Below are 18,219 nucleotides of genomic sequence, written 5' to 3' on the forward strand. Positions count from 1 at the left end.
TTCATGTTGTAATAATAACAGTGTGTGTGTGTGTGTGTTAGAGGGAGATATTTTGTTTTCTTTTTGGAATTGTTTCACTTACCAGCAGCTTCAACAGCACTCATAATAATTTTGGTTTCTTTTTGTTTCGGCCTTAGTTGATGATCTGGTGGAGTAGTTGCTGCATCGTCAAATCTTTCATGGCAAACATGTGCAATTTGACCCATTCTTGTTAACAGCTCCAGAAGTTCAAGGTTCTCCTGCTTCAAGTATCTGTTTCTACAGATGCTGATCATGTGTTTTAATGCTGGATGGTTCATGTAGTTTTCACCTGAACTCTCCTCCCTGGGTGTTGATATCAGTTTCAGTGAATGATCAAATGATTGAATACTGAAGTTTTTAAGGATCAATTGTAAACATGTTGTGTGTTCCTCAGTGAAGTCTTGAGGCTGTAGAACCAGCAGGAACACATGAGGTCCAGGATCAGAGAGACTCACACAGTCCTTTATAAACTCTGTTAGTTTGTCTTCAGGGATGTTTGGATGCAGCAGATCTGGAGTGTTGATGAGGACTATTTGTCTCTCCTTCCACTGTCCACTTTGTTTTTGACAACAGTCTGGTTCTTCTTTGGTGTTGAACTTGGTCTCTCCCAGTATGAAGTTCCCCACTGAACTCCTCTCAGACCAGCTGTTCCCCAGCAGAACAACCCTCAGCTCAGACACTGAGGAGACAAGAAATCAGCAAGAATATGTTCAGTGTTGTATTTATTTATGTATTTGTTATGGTTTTTATCCACTTTATCATAATCTCATTTGGTTACAAGAAAAAAAGATCCAACATGCATTTTCTTTTTTTTTTAATTTGCTAATCTTTAAAACAGAGCTCAAAAAAATGTACATTTCATACAGTGAATTACAATCTGTCACTCTGAATTACACTCTGTCGCAGCTGCTTTGCTTACCTGCTTAGACTGTCTTTTTTTAAGTATCCTCCATTTTACAGAGAACAATACGACACTACTAACTGCTTAGTTTACTTATGAGTAGACATACATACGCAGCTGGTCAAACTGATAGTGAATTTTAACTTGCTTTTAATGATCGGGGCTTACAGGCTGAACACGGTCCATGTTTCGTTAGTTTGATTTTCCCTTTAAACCGAACTGTCAGAAAACGAAAGTAAGCTGGTAATTTGGTTTTCCGTTTCAAACCAAAATCAAAAAAAACAAAATTCAGGCTGGTTTTCTGGTTTTTGGTTTTAAAACGAAAAAACGAGGAAACCAAAATCAAATTACGGTCAAATTTTGATTGTCTTTTTGTTTTTGATCTTAAACAACACATTAACGCCGATGACAGACCGGAAATGTCTGAACTTCAAAATAAAAGCCCAGTGACTTGTGTTATAGCCACAGACTGTAGATGAATGGGCCTATAACATCTTTTTTTTTCCTTTGTAAATGTTGTGTTTTGAGCACATGGATACATTTTCACAGCTGTGTTTATTTTTCACACATAGCGACAAGCTGATCGTTAACTCATCTTCCTCATGTGCTATTGTTCTCCTCGCTGCGCTGGGTCTCTGTCTCCGTTGTGCACCCTGTAGCGCTTCGCTTCGCTTCCATTCAGTCAGATCATTTTCACAGCGGACTTCTTTGCCGCCTGATCCACCTGTCTGTGTACCTCTGTGTAGGCTCCACCATGTCATGAGACATACATGCAAGAATTGTGTTTCACCGGCGAGGAGCTGTCTTTACGCGCGACCATTACGCACGGTGATTCCCCTCATCTAAGCTGCTAATTAGACTTACCAGTTACCACTACAACTCCTGAAAGTGGTGGGACAAGAAGTCCTCTTGCCCTCTTGCGCCTGGGTGTAGCTGAGACGATCAGGACAACTGAGGAGGGAATGTTAAGAAACTCTTTGTGGACTGTCTGTGAAGACTGACTGGAGTGAAGCTGACCTCATCACGCTGTGAAAATGCTCTGACCTGGGAGCGAAGCGCTGCAGCGTGCGCAACGGACAGACTGAGGTCAGCACGTGAGGAAGATGAACTAATGATGAGCTTGACCGCTAATGTGTAAAAATAAACACAGTTGTGAAAATGTATCCATATGCTCAAAACACAACATTTACAAAGAAAAAAAAAGATTTATATAGGCTACAGACAGTACAGTGGCTATAACTCAATTCACTGGGCTTTTGTTTTGAAGTTCAGACACTTCCAGGCTGTCATCGGTGTTAATGCAGGAGTGAAGCTGACCTCACCCTCTGCTTCAGAGAGGGACAGCCTGTCCGGAGCCCGGTTGGGACCGGAGACGTTGTGAAAATGATCTGACTGAATAGAAGCGAAGCGCTACAGCGCAACGGAGACAGAGACCCAGCGCAGCGAGGAGAACAGTAGAAGATGAGTTAACGCTCAGCTTGTCGCTATGTGTAAAAATAAACACAGCTGTGAAAATGTATCCACGTGCTCAAAACACAACATTAACAAAGAAAAAAAAAATGTTATAGACCATTCATCTACAGTCTGTGGCTATAACGTAATTCACTGGGCTTTTATTTTGAAGTTCAGACATTTCCGGTCCATCGGCGTTAATGTGTTGTTCAAAAACGAAAAGACAATCAAAATTTGACCGTAATTTGATTTTGGTTTCCTCGTTTTTTCGTTTTAAAACCAAAAACCAAAAAACGAAAAAATTGAATTTTGTTTTTTTGGATTTTGGTTTGAAACGGAAAACCAAATTACCAGCTTACTTTCGTTTTCTGACAGTTCGGTTTAAAGGGAAAATCAAACTAACAAAACGTACACAGACTGAACACTTTTGAGTTAAACTCACTGTCAGGTGGCATATATTCAAAGCTCCACCTGCGTTTCCGGGGCTGCAGATCTGTAAAACAGAGGTACAACGTCACTCATTAAAACAATGAATACAATTATTTCTGTAAAGTTGCCTCATCTGGAGACTCACTGCTGGATCTAGCCATCTAAAAGAAGAGCAACAATTAAGTGATTTCCTCAAATATTCACACATGTTTATAGACATGGGTTTCATAAAGGTCCACAACAGGCTGCTAAACAACTTTGGACAATGTGACAGTGAGTGTTTGTCTCTACTGTCCTATCTGAATGAGGGGATAAAAATCCCCCAAAATAACTGCAACAACAAGCATTTACATGACTGAATGAGTAAAATATATAGATACATATGAGCATAACTACATAAATACAGTACTTACATAAATACAGGAATTAACATATTTCCTGTGGTCCCTTATGGACCAGTAACAACAGGTCAAATGAGCTAACTAAATAATATACTTTCTAAATATAATCAATACGCTGATAGCACACTAAAATGCATGAGAAATTCACCAGGGATAGAAACTTATCATCATTCCATTCTCATATGGTTCAAAGAAAAGTTGCTCTCCACCCCCAACCAGGAAGAATGTTTGTTTTATGTGTAATGTTTGAACAATAGCAGGACACAGAGAGCAACTCCACTTCCACCTTCAGGCGCTCACACAGAGACCACAGTACATTGTCATTTTGTCCGTGAAGTATTTACTTTGAATTGCAACTTCATCTTTGGGCCAAGGTAGGCTCATAAAAGATTCATGGAAGTCATTTGCGTCTTGGTAACACATGATGAACACCGTAAACGGTAACACTTTATAATGAGTACACACTATTAAGCATTAGTTAAAGCAGATATCACTGGCACGGCCGTTTCGGCTAATGCTGCGTTCAAGGCAGGCTTTTGAAACCGTAAGTTACAGCTTCGAGTCACAACTACGACTTGGTAGCGTTCCAGGTAACCCGTAGCTCGTGTTTTTACCGTCCTGTTGTCTGTGAAAGTTCCCTATAACGGCCACTCGTAACTTCCGACCCGTGAACTCGTACCAGATCGAACTGGTATGACTTCACAGGAAGGAAAAACACAAAGTACGAGTTTCCGTGAACGCACCATGAGTTAGCAGCCCCCGCCCTTGTCAGGCATCAATTGGTCCTCGTGCTACGTCACCACATTCACGCGCATCCCTTGGCTGCACACACAGCCCTTCATGCCGTTCTCTCTCCTCATTGGATAACACTTGTATCCCACAAGGAAAATTTTCTCCTCGGGTTACAGCAGAGCAGAGTGACGGAGAGACTCGTGTTTAGGCTGAAATACTTCATGTAAGTGATTGCTGACGGAAAATAGGACTATTTAGGACTTATATTAACAAAAACATTCCACTGATATCTGCTTTAAGCATTAATAAATATTGAATTCATAATTTATAACACATGAACCGGGACCAGACTTGCCTAGTTGTTCATTTTAAAACATTTATTGATTGAAATGTGGTGATATCTGATTACTTTGGCGCTGTGTGTGCAGCCAACAACAGAGCAACCGCTTCTTCCAGGTCGTACATTCGCCATTGTTTAACCACAGCTATGTTAACAAGTGGGGAAAAAAATGGCACGGTTTAGAAAATTTCTTCAGGCGTGGCAAACCTTCACCTGGGGCGGTGCCACCAACCTAGGGGGTGGCGTCGAGTCTGTCGGTGACGTCACCGACAGACAGATCTTCAACTGGCCTGTTTAAGCACACATTTTCTAAAGACAGAGAAAGCAAAAAAGGGAGAGGATGAACTTTTTCCATACCAGGGGGGATTGTAGACAGGCCGGGGATGCATATTATTGATAGAAAACCGCTCTAAAGTGCATTTTGCATAATATGGGACCTTTAAGGCTGGCAATGCCTCAAGACTCACAAAAGTCTTGGTTATCTTAACAGACCAAGGAGAGACACAACACAAAGGGATAGTTCATATTGCATTGTATTTATTGCAACTTCCTAACATATTGTAACTGTACAACTGTTCTGTTGATGTAAAACAAACAAGGGTAAGCATTGTTATGATTGGATGTTATTACATGTCTGACCGCTAGGCGGCAGTACGGGTTAGTAGTCAGCTTAACGTACCATATAACGGGGTAGAGCAAGACTGCATGGAGCCTCATGTATGTTGTTGAGAACGTGAGACATTAAACTAAGTTACTTGCTATCAACACGGCCTCATCCTTCAAACACGAACATGACATGGTACCAGGAGTAAACTCGAATGGGCGACATGGATTTAAAACCACCGGAAAGTTTGAAACTGACGGGGAATGTCGACGAGAACTGGCGCACCTTCAAACAGCGGTTTCACCTGTATGTGTCGGCTACGGGACTCGAGGCGAAGCCGGAGGCAAGAAAGGTAGCGCTGCTGCTAACAATAGCAGAGCCACAGGCCATAGAAGTATTTAACACGTTTGTGTTTGACAGTCCTGAAGATAATGAAAAGTTGGATGTAGTGCTTAGCAAGTTTGATGCTCACTGTTCTCCGAAGAAGAACGAGACGTACGAGAGGTACGTGTTTCGGTCTCGTACACAGCGGCAGCATGAGCCCTTTGATAGCTTCCTGACGGACTTGCGGCTAAAGGCGCAGTCCTGCAACTTCGCAATGCTAAAAGACTCCATGATACGGGACCAGATTGTATTCGGCGTGGAGGATAAAAAGGTCAGAGAGAGGCTACTACGGGAGATGGAGCTGACGCTGGCAGGAGCCATTAAGATCTGCCAGGCCAGTGAGCTGTCCCAAAGGCATGTGAGGACGTTCAGCGAGATGTCTGCAGTCGCCTCGGCGCAGAGCGACAGCGCGGCAGCGGTTGGAGCAGTGTCGTATCAGCGGAGACGGTGCACACAGACCCGGCCTGCACAGCAGGAGGACGTGATGATAAACTGCAAGCGCTGCGGCTCACAGCACAAGCCTAGACAGTGTCCAGCGTTTGGTAAGCAATGCTCCAGTTGCCAAGGCAAGAATCATTTTGCTAAACAATGCTTCTCCAAATGGAAAGAGGGGAAGAAAGAAAAAACTGTAAACTTAATAGACGAGCCTGATCTAAGTGACACGTTCTTTGTTGGAATGGTGAATTGTGAAAGTGAACAAATAAATAAGCCAGACAATGTAAATGATGTCACTACAGAAGATAAGTGGATAGCTCCTCTAATGATAAATGGGACTGTAGTCACCATGAGATTGGACACTGGTGCTAAAGCAAATCTCATAAGCATGTGTGATGTAAAGGCAATGAAAAATAAGCCACAAATAAAAAGAAAAGACTCTGGACTGAAAGACTACAATGGGCGGCCAATCAAATGTTTGGGCACGTGCAGGTTGAATGTCACAGTTAAAGGAAAAGTGCACCACCTATCCTTCTTTGTTGTGAATGAGGGACGGGAATCACTTCTTGGTGACAGAGCCTGTGAAGAACTGGGGCTTGTGGAAAGAGTGTATCAACTGATATATACTCCAGGTAAACACCTAGTCCTTGCTGATGCCCTATCCAGAGCAACTACAGGCGACAGTGTGAGTGCAACAGACGAAGACATACAGTGTCACGTGAACATGGTGTCGGCTACACTGCCTGTGTCGGACACAAAGTCAAGACAAATAGCGGAGGCCACAGCAAAGGATGCTGAGCTACAGCATGTCATGAAGAACATGGATGAGGGATGGCCAGCTGGTTCATGTCCACAATTTTACCATGTCAGAGGTGAGCTTAGTACTGTGGATGGTCTGCTGTTGAAAAAGGGCAGGATTGTTATTCCACGGGCTTTGAGAATGGACATGTTGCACAGGATACATGAAGGCCATCTCGGCATTGAAAAGTGCAAAAGGAGGGCGAGAGACACGGTTTTCTGGCCCGGACTGAACAAAGACATTGAAACACTTATAAGTAAATGTGAAACATGCCAGAAACACAGGAACAAGCAGAGCAAAGAGCCTATGGTGGTAGCTGAGGTGCCAACAGCACCATGGCACAAAGTAGGAATGGACTTGTTTCATCTCAGAGGTAGAGACTATTTAGTGGTAATGGATTACTACTCAAACTTCCCTGAGATGGCGCTACTAGCAAGCTCAACATCAACTTGTGTCATAACACATGCTAAATCTATCTTCGCCAGGCATGGCATCCCACACACCGTGGTGAGCGACAATGGCCCCTGCTTCAGCAGCAAAGAATGGCAGAAGTTTGCAGTGCAATATGATTTCAAGCATGTGACGTCAAGCCCACACTATGCACAGTCAAACGGGCAAGCTGACAAAGGAGTTCACATTCTCAAGCAACTCCTAAAGAAAGCAGCTGACAGTGACTCGGATCCGTATCTGGCTTTATTGAGCTACAGAGCATCACCTCTTCAGTGCGGCCTATCACCAGCTGAACTGCTGATGAAGAGGAAGCTACGAACAACGTTGCCGAGTCATCAAAACGACAAATTAAAGCAAAAGAATCACTCAAAGATTGAACATAAGCTACGACAACAGAAAATGATGCAAAAGTCATTCTATGACAGAACAACCAAGCATCTCCCTCCACTGACTACCAACGACACGGTCAGGATTGAGGATGCTGATGGATGGAGTACAAAAGCAACTGTCCTGCAAGAAGTTGCTCCACGATCGTACACGGTGAAAACTGATGATGGACAAATCCTCAGACGCAATCGTCGCAGTCTGTTAAAGACTCCTCAAGGGACTGTTGGTGAGCTCAGTGTAACCTGTGGTGAATCTCAGGTAACTCCCACACCTGCTATGGACTGTAACACTGACTCTCACACACCTACTCCAAGCGAACCTGAGTTAAGAAGGTCCACAAGAGAAATCAGAAAGCCTGATAGACTGAACTTATAAACAAAGAAAACTCAATATGCATGTTAAAGATGTTGAACAAAATGTATATTGATTGATGTTGTGAATGTGTTCTAAATGGTCTAGTGTTGGCTTAGATATGAGTTATGCAATCTGATATAAACTGTTTATACTGCTTATATGTTGCAGAGTTATGCTGAATGTGAAATGGTTGAAATAACTGACACAGCTAATGTGATAATTCATTAATGCATTTTACCTTAGAAAAGGGGGGATGTTATGATTGGATGTTATTACATGTCTGACCGCTAGGCGGCAGTACGGGTTAGTAGTCAGCTTAACGTACCATATAACGGGGTAGAGCAAGACTGCATGGAGCCTCATGTATGTTGTTGAGAACGTGAGACATTAAACTAAGTTACTTGCTATCAACACGGCCTCATCCTTCAAACACGAACATGACAAGCATGGCTGAATTAAAGCTTGCCAACACCAACAGTGGATCACAGAAGTTTAAGTTCAGCAAATAATTCTTTGAAAAAAAAGAAGAAATCTTTTGGAGCAGTGTTCCGGTCCATCCCAACACGCTTGAAAGCAGGAGACCAAACGGCCAGAGAATTTTCTTGTACCGGGACATGGCCTGATCCAGATTTTGGACTGCAATTTAGACAAAAATAAAAAGTAGAGTTATCAACAGATTAAAAATAAAGAAAATAAAAAAAATAAAGATATTTAACTTAAAACATACACACACACACACACACACACACACACACACACACACACACACACACACACACACACACACATTGAGACTTGTAAAATCAGAACAGACATATTAATATCCTGCGATTTTCAGCTATGATTATCCTTTACAGCAGGCACATCCTGACAGATGAGAATATTATTGTCAGGTATTGTCCCCCCTCTATTAAATATGAAAGGAGGCTGCTCTGATGATACAAGTCAGCGGTCCTGAAATGTGTGTTTACATGTCGCGGTAGTACGTCAGGGAGCGAGAGCTAAAGCCTTCAGCTGCAGACAAGCTAACGTTAGCTATCATCCATGGACCATGTGTGGCAGCAAACAAAACAAACACATACTCACCACTAGTGCCGCTGACGGCCGCCGACTTCGATATCCATCTCCACACCGGCTTTCTTCTGGGCCCGCGTCCGCCGTACTTGTCGATTCTGGCCAGAGTTCTCCGTCTCCAACTCTCCATTCATCTTACGCCTAAATTCCACTGGATGCGGAACGGCTGCAGATCCGCTCCCGTACGGCGGCGGAGCCGTTACGTATTAATTATAATCACCGTGGCAGCGTCCACCGACTCCGGGTCCGCTGCGTCGTGGGTCCGGAACGGCACCGGCATCCGGCAGCCCTCGCAAAAGATACGCAGAGCTTCTATTTTTGCCGGACGCCGGAGCACGGCGCATCAATCAGCACAGAGCAGGTCGTGTATGACAGGAAATCGCGGGCAAAATACAAAATAAAACACCCGGTTAATTTTCAAAATAAAATACACCATGTTTACAGCGGAGCATATTTCCTGCTTTACACCTTGAAAACGTTGTAATGGGCAGCGACCGGCCTGAAGTCAGCAGCTCAGAGGTTTTCAGACATCATTTCACCCCGTTTACACCATGGACAAGGAGATAGTGATTGTAAAATCAAGTCAGGTCAGCACCAAGTTGTTTCTCTACTACTCCTCTGGATTAAATTAATTGTTTTTGATTTTGTGGTTCACTTTATGGAAACTACAACCCGCTTTATCGCGAGATCACGTGTTCCCGCTGTGCGGCGGAGCCGCAACAATCAACATCACGGACGGAACCGGTGTGAGTTGACGGAGTTGGAGTACGCAGCCGTTCCGTAGCGGACCCGTTTCGGAATTGTTCCGCATCCAGTGGAATCCCGGCGTTAGCTGCTGCACCAGGCTGCACCATGGGGGCTGCACCGGCTGCAGTGTTGCTGCCTCCCAGCGTCGTCACGTTGATGACGTGCTGAGGGCTCGTCGACGTACACGTCCAGCGACCGCCGGTGCGCGTGCAACCCAAACCAGGGGGCAAAAGACTGCTTCGGAGTCATGGCTGCATGTTCGGAGCTTTATACAGTCTATGGTTCGGAGTGAACTGATATCAATGTAGATGCCGTATTGTTTGTAGGGCTGAAGCCGATATCCGAGTACTCGCTCGGCTTGGGCGGTACCCGGGTGCCATTTCACTACTAGGAACCCCCCCCATGGGGGGCGGATAGCAATTTGAACACATTAGCTAGCATTAGCATGTTACCATCACAACACGACCTGTCCATCTGCCCGTGTGTGCGCCAGCGCGAGAGGGAGAGAGCAGGGAGAGAGTCGCGGCCGCCACAGACTCGTTTATATACAAATGGTAAACGCTGGATGCGCTGGTTGATAAGTTTCGTTTTTTACCAGACCCTTATAATATTCCCAAGTTGCAATAAATACAATGCAATATGAACTATATCGTGTTGTGTCTCTCCTTGGTCTTGATAACCAAGACTTTTGTGAGTCTTGAGGCATTGCCAGCCTTAAAGCAGATATCAGCTTCACGGCCGTTTCGGCTAATGCTGCGTTCAAGGCAGGCTTTTGAAACCGTAAGTTACAGCTTCAAGTCACAACTACGACTTGGTAGCGTTCCAGGTAACCCGTAGCTCGTGTTTTTACCATCCTGTTGTCTGTGAAAGTTCCCTATAACGGCCACTCGTAACTTCCGACCCGTGAACTCGTACCAGATCGAACTGGTATGACTTCACAGGAAGGAAAAACACAAAGTACGAGTTTCTTTGAACGCACCATGAGTTAGCAGCCCCCGCCCTTGTCAGGCATCAATTGGTCCTCGTGCTACGTCACCACATTCACGCGCATCCCTTGGCTGCACACACAGCCCTTCATGCCGTTCTCTCTCCTCATTGGATAACACTTGTATCCCACAAGGAAAATTTTCTCCTCGGGTTACAGCAGAGCAGAGTGACGGAGAGACTCGTGTTTAGGCTGAAATACTTCATGTAAGTGATTGCTGACGGAAAATAGGACTATTTAGGACTTATATTAACAAAAACATTCCACTGATATCTGCTTTAATATCTCATTTGTAAATGCTCTATAAGGCATAGATAGTGCCCACTTTAGATGAGCTCACACAAAATACTTAAAGCAGAAGTAAGTGATATATTTGTGTTAATATAAGTCTTAAATAGTTATATCTTCCGACAGCAATCACTTACATAGAGTGTTTGGTCTGAAACACGGGTCTGTCAGTCACTCTGCTCTGCTCTGAGCCGAGGAGAAAACATTTATCGTATCCTACAGTTTTTATCCAATGAGGAGAGAGAACGGCATGCAGGGCTGTGTGTGCAGCCAAGGAACGCCGTGAATGTGGTGACGTAGGGACGAGGACTGTTATGGTGCGTTCAAGGCAACTCTTAACTCGTGTTTTTCTGACCTGTGAAGTCGTACCAGTTCGATCTGGTACGAGTTCACGGGTCGGAAGTTACGAGTGGCCGTTATAGTGACTTTCACAGGTAAAACAGGTCGGAAAAACACGAGTGGGTTGCCTGGAACGCTACAAAGTCGTAAGTTGTGACTTGAAGCTGTAATTTACGGTTTCAAAAGCCTACCTGGAACACAGCATTAGCCAAAACGACCGGATCGCTTACTTCTGCTTTAATTAACGAGTAGTAAGTGCTTTGTAACTGCCTGAATTCATGAATTCCTGCATTAATAACTGTTTATAAGTCATCCATTGGAAATGAAATTTGTGAGTTTTTATAAAACATTTACTAACACTCACTAACCATTCATACTGGACGTGTAAGAGCGGCTTGGGAATGCTGAATCCATCATTTATATAGATGAGCTTATTAATGAAGAGTAAAACATTTACAACTGTGATTGTAAACCACATACTAATGAGTATTTACGTCAGAAACATGCTTTATAAATGATGAATTCAGTGTTTACTAATCCATAACTACTGTGCTTACCAATGATGAGTAAAACATTTATAACTGTTTACTAACTACATACTAATGAGTATTCATGTGTTATAAATTATGAATTCAATATTTATTAATGCTTAACTAATGCTTAATAGTGTGTACTCATTATAAAGTGTTACCCAGTAAACTCATTCTATATTGAATCAACATTTTGATTTGATGCCATCAACGCAGGCTTGTTTTCGTTTTGCACTCCTTTTTTCCTGGTACATTGTCACATTGTATTCCAAACCTTTAGAAGACATCTTAACTCTTCTGTTTGATGATGGCTTTTCAGCGTCCTTCACTACAACCTCAGACATTTTCCATTTCTTTGAAATTGTTTAATGATTATTGACCAAACAGATCCTCTTCATAACACAAACACACACTGCAGTTCGAATTTTATGAATGACGGAAGGCCGGAAGCCGCCATTCAGTGGTGCGTAAAAGAAGATTATGACATGCATTGATTCAAACCATCTGCTCATAAACTTCTTGAAACTGGTATTGTGAAATACTGTCTTTCAAACTCCACTTGTTTGGCTGTTTTCCTGTACAGCTCTTTGAATGTCTTGTCAATCTGGGCCAGAAGCAGTTCTCACGGCGACGCTGAATCCAAAAAAATCCTTGCTGTCCATTTGTCCATAATCCAAATGATCCAACAAGTCCAATGACAGGTCTTTTACTTTATGTAGCCGTTTGTCAGAACAAAGAAAAGTTTCAAATCATATCATAAAAATTCAAAGGGCCACCGCTGCACCACGGGTTAGGGTGTACATGGGTGAGAGAAATACGTATCCATGCAAATGTCCAGTTAAAAAAAAAAAAAAAAAAGGGGTTTATTTGACCAACAACGAGCAAGGAAAGAAGAACAAAGAAAACAAACAAAAGAAAAACATGTTCCTCTATGCAAAACAAACAAACAAAAAAAAAATTGTTGTTATTTGCAAATATCATGTTTAAACTTGAACTCACCAGATAATTTAACTTCCATGATGTTGCCTGTGAACTGGAGATCTGGGGGAATAAAAACAAAACATGATCTTATTATTAATAATTCTACTTCAGTGTGACATGAACTGGATCAATAACTGAAGTCAAACCAACAGGAGAACACTGATGTTGATGTTGTTGACACTACAGTGTAATCTGTCTTTTTTCCTTCTTGTTTAATTAATGTTTGTCAACATCAGATGTTCTTTTCTCACTCTCTCCATATGTTCAGTTATTATAATGCCAGTGTACAAAGTCTGGCCTTAGATTGAATCTTCTTTATTTATTCTACACATTGTATAAAGTTGTTGTGGTTTTCTTAAATAAACAAAATGAGACACAATTAGTATTTTACAGAAATAGAGTCACATGGACTGGTAAGTTAAACATATATGCAATAGAGAAATACAGAGATTGACCTCTGCAGTCAGAAGCAGTACTCTGTAGTGGTCGCATGAGGGCGCTGCAGACCACAGCATTACAATGTAGAGCATATTGACCACTGCAGCTGTTATTAAATATCAAAACCACCGGTGGTATGCAGCACACATTCACAACAGTGTTACACTGAGAACATATTTAACCAGTGTGTTGGAATATATTTAACATAAACAAACTTTGGCTCCTAGAACATTAATCACGAACATGAACAGTCTCACATTTGTAAGAATCCCGCCTGAAGTATCATACACAAAGTAAAACTTACTTTACACGCACGGACACAGGCTGGCGACTCGTTCTCCGTTGACCTTTAACAGAACCGTCCGCGGTGCACTGAAGTCAAGCCAGCCCACACGTTGTTGTAAGGTGCGCGCATACAGCACATTACGGCAAGAGCGAGATAGTGCCCGTAAAATGAAAGCAATGCCCCCGAAACGTCTGATGTGGCATTTCAAAATAAAAGCCAGCCTTTCAAAATAAAAGCCTTGAACACTGCATTTATGTACATTTACAGTATCATTTAGTTATTACTGTACCATTCCACTTCAGACTGATAGTCACCCAGAAAAAATCAGACCAATCTGATGTGGAATTTCAGAATAAAAGCCCTCTGAACTTTGATATTTTTGTGTAGGAGTATCATTTAAAAAAAAAAACTGCTAGTTATTACTGTACCATTCCACTTCAGACCGATAGTACTCGAGCTCAGGATGACACCCCGAAAAAATCAGACCAATCTGATTTGGAATTTCAGAATAAAAGCCCTCTGAACTTGCATATTTTTAAGTATATTGTGTAGATTTACAGTATCATTTTTTAAAATCTGCTAGTTATTACTGTACCATTCCACTTAAGACTAATAGTACTCGACCTGAAGATGACATCCAGAAAATATAAGACTAATCTGATGTGGAATTTCAGATGTCACTGTAAATGTACACAAAAATATCAAAGTTCAGAGGGCTTTTATTCTGAAATTCCACATCAGATTGGTCTGATATTTTCTGGGTGTCATCTTCAGGTCGAGTACTATCGGTCTGAAGTGGAATGGTACAGTAATACCTAGCAGTTTTTTTTAATGATACTGTAAATGTACACAAAAATATCAAAGTTCAGAGGGCTTTTATTCTGAAATTCCACATCAGATTGGTCTGATTTTTTCTGGGTGTCATCCTGAGGTCGAGTAATATCAGTCTGAAGTGGAATGGTACAGTAATAACTAAATGATACTGTAAATGTACATAAATGCAGTGTTCAAGGCTTTTATTTTGAAAGGCTGGCTTTTATTTTGAAAGGCTGGCTTTTATTTTGAAATGCAACATCAGACGTTTCGGGCAGAGCGATAGATATAACAGAGTGGCGACACTCCCATAGGACTCCGTTGTAAAAAATGGCGGGCCGACTTCCGGGTTATGGAGCCCTCAATAGTTCCAAACATTCCTCCCGCGGCGCTGGACCACGTCTGTTTCTATGGCTGCACAGGGGACAGCTCTCCATTCCGACACACCTCCAATTCGACACCCCGCTTGTAGCTCCTCCCGGTAGTAAAGCATGAGACCCGAGCTCGTTTAAAAACAGGGTTTATTCACAGTCACCGACCGACCCGTGAGAACTAAAGAAAGTGAAAGTAAACAAATAGTCCGGTAAGTATGTGCTAATTCAGAGCTTGCAGCTTAATAATATTACACATACACACCAATAAAAACACACCTCGTAGGCTGCACACTACCAAAGGGGCTGAATCTTGTCTTTTCTTCTGTCTTCGTCTTCTTTGTTTACATTAATGTCGTAACTCTTTATCTTTTCGTCACTCTTTACATCAACTTTACCGAGTGTGGAGACAACCGACCGTGTTGTTTCTCCCTTGCCATGCTCTGCCAGGTGGTGTGTCGCTAAAGTGGTGCCGTGTAGAAACAAATACAAAACAATGCGCCCCCCCTCAACTAAAGGGCAGGTAGGAACTAAAAAATAAATAAATGAGAATTAATTAAACTGACATGTAGGCAGTTACACTCCCACCAAATCACCAGTGATTTTCTTAGAACGACTTATTGGAGATGTATATAGTGTATGTGAACATTACTTTCAAATATTATCATGTAACAAATCAATAATAATCAATAAGGCCAGCTAATAACACTGAGAGTGAGAGAATGGTACACTGTGGTCTTTAGTCTGCTTCCAACAGTGTGACCGTCTTCTAAATAGGCCTCTCCAGGTAGACTGGTTTGGAAGTGCGTCTTCCCATTTTATCCAGCGTTGGATCACTGAGTAATAACTTGAGTGTCCTCACTCTCCCATCCTTCCCAGGATGAACTTGCATGACCTTGGCCAACTTCCATTTGTTTCGTGGTATCCCATCATCCTTCAGAAGAACAATGTCGTTGACCTGTGCATTTCTGCGGTCCTTAGTCCACCTTTGTCTGTTTTGGAGATTTAAAAGATACTCCTTCTTCCAACGTGACCAGAAGTTGTTGGCCAGGAGTTGAACTCGACGCCATCTCTTTCTGAGGTAAAGGTCTTCCCTGACGAACTTCCCAGGGGGAGGTGATGTGATTGTGGACTTCATGGTCAGAATGTGGTTCGGTGTCAATGGTTCTGGACTGGATGAATCATTCAGGTTGTCCGTAGTCAGCGGTCTGCTATTCACTACTGCCATGACCTCATATAGGAATGTTCTTAGAGAGGAGGAGTCAAGTTCTTTGGCAGACTGTTCTAGGATAGACATCAAAACACTTCTGATGGTGCAGATCTGTCTTTCCCAGACTCCGCCCATGTGGCTTGAGGCTGGGGTATTAAAGATGAACCCTCTCCTTAAGTTCCTTTTGATCCATCTCTCTCAATGCTTCAACAAACTCTCGCCTCGCACCAACGAAGTTTGTCCCCTGATCACACCTTATCTGCCGCACTGCTCCACGAATGGCAATGAATGAACGGAGGGCGTTAATGAAGGCATCCGAGGTCAAGTCATCGAGCATTTCAATGTGAATTGCCCTGGAGCACATACAGGTGAGTAACAGTCCGTACTTCTTTAACTCTTTTCTCCCTTCCTTGATGTAAAATGGACCGAAACAATCCATGCCACAGAGAGTGAATGGCGGTGTGGCTTCCGTTCGGTCTACAGGAAGATCTGACATCCTTTGTTGTTCCAAACCTCTTCTGAATTTCCTGCACTTGGTGCACTTGTAGATATGGGACGAGACCAGGTTGCTGCATCCGAGGATCCATATGCCATTAGAACGGAGCTCATTTGTGGTCGTTCCCCGGCCTTGATGGTGTACTCTTTCATGATAGTGCTTGACCAGCAATGATGAGATGTGACTGTCTCTTGGAAGAACCGCGGGATGCTTTACATGTGGATGTAAGGGAGCATGAGTCAAGCGGCCTCCAATTCTAATGATACCTTGATCATCCAGGAATGGATTTAGTCTGTGCAGCTTGGACTTCGCTGGTGTCTCCTTGTGATGCTGGAGATACTGTATTTCTTGAGAGAGGTTTGTTTCTTGAACCAATCTTATTATGGTTAACTGTGCTTGCCTCCTTTCCTCTAGGCTTGTGGCTTCACAGGACCGTGACATCAGACCTTTGACTTCTCTAGCGAGGCGCTTTAATCTAGCAATGGCTTTCACCAGTCTTGACCAATCAGAGAACTTGTGTAGGCGATCCAACAGTGACCTCACCTCCTTTGCCTGTGTGTCATAAACTTGGGCCTTCTTGAGCTCTGGGTCACTACTTGGGATCTCTCCCACCTTGACATCTCCAGTTGGTAACTCTTTCTGCCAAAGCAGGTCTGGGCCTGTGAACCAGTTAGATGTTAACAGCTGGTCAGCTCAGAGACCTCTTGAGGCATGATCTGCTGGGTTTTCCTCCGAAGTTACGTACCTCCATTGTGCAGATTCTGTACTTTGTTTGATGCGTTCTACACGATTAGCTACGAACACATTAAATCTTCTGGCTTCGTTACTGATGTAGCCCAGAACAATCTTTGAATCTGTCCAGAAGACTTCTTGCACACAATCCACTTCAAGCTCTCTTTTGAGCATGTCACTGACTTTGACTGCTACTACTGCCGCTGATAGCTCTAGTCTCGGTATGGTGGTCACCTTAGTGGGAGCGACTCTTGACCTTCCCATGACTAGACTACAGTGCACTTCACCTGATGTACTGATCACTCTGAGATATGAACACTCTCCATATCCTGATGCACTGGCATCGGAGAAATGATGCAACTCATAGTGCAGAACTTCGAAGTTTGGTGGAACGTAGCACCTCTGGATCTTCACACCAGCCAGGTTTTTCAGATCTAGGAGCCAGGATTCCCAGAGAGGTCGCAGGTCGTCAGGTAAGGTGTCATCCCAACTGAGCTTGTCGCGACACATCTGCTGGACAATCCTTTTTCCTACCAGGATGAACGGTGCCACGAATCCGAGCGGGTCAAATATTGAGGCAACCGTGGACAAGACTCCTCTTCGGGTGAGTGGATTCTGTTTGACGACTACTCGGAACTGGAATTCATCTGAGGTCACACACCACTGAATGCCGAGCGCTCTTTCCACATGATGTTCACCCAGCGCCATGTCCAGATCTTTGGCAGCTGCAACACATTCCTCCTTAGGAATTGTGGCCATGACTTCCTCACTAGTTGAGATGAACTTATGCAGCCGGAGTTTGCCTGTGCTGCATAGTTCCCTTGCTTCCTTCACTAGTTGGATGGCTTGCCTTTGAGATGTGACACTTGCCAGCCCATCGTCAACGTAGAAATTTCTTTTGATGAACTGAACTGTGTCTTCACTGAATCTTCCCCGTCCTTCATCAGCAAGATGTCTTAGTCCAAAGTTGGCGCAGCCTGGGGAAGAAGCTGCACCAAACAGGTGGACTTTCATCCGGTAGATAGATGGTTGAGCTTCCAGATTTCCTTCCTCCCACCAAAGGAAACGTAAGTAATCTTGGTCTTCTGCCTTTACAAAGAATTGGTGAAACATGCGCTCGATATCGCACATTATCGCCACAGGACCTCTACGAAAACGACAAAGGACTCCGACCAAGTTGTTTGTCAACTCTGGACCGGTTAGCAGATGGTCGTTCAAGGAAGTCTCCTGAAACCTTGCA

At 43.3% G+C, this 18,219-nt stretch overlaps 1 long non-coding RNA gene across 2 annotated transcripts; it reads right to left on the bottom strand.

The window, feature by feature from the left end:
• Positions 1-101: 101 nt before the first annotated feature.
• LOC310991393 lies at positions 102-13,442 on the bottom strand. Of its 2 annotated transcripts, none has more exons than XR_014595616.1 (4): positions 13,381-13,442; positions 12,652-12,693; positions 2,817-2,867; positions 102-700 (listed from the first exon to the last, which is right to left on the bottom strand). It is a non-coding gene; the product is annotated as an uncharacterized lncRNA (long non-coding RNA). The 2 variants fall into 2 exon arrangements; XR_014595617.1 differs by having other exon boundaries at positions 102-687; positions 2,813-2,867.
• Between the last annotated feature and the right edge of the window lie 4,777 nt (positions 13,443-18,219).

The sequence above is a fragment of the Trachurus trachurus genome (genome assembly GCF_905171665.1).
Source record: "Trachurus trachurus genome assembly, chromosome: 9".
Classification (NCBI taxonomy): domain Eukaryota; kingdom Metazoa; phylum Chordata; class Actinopteri; order Carangiformes; family Carangidae; genus Trachurus; species Trachurus trachurus.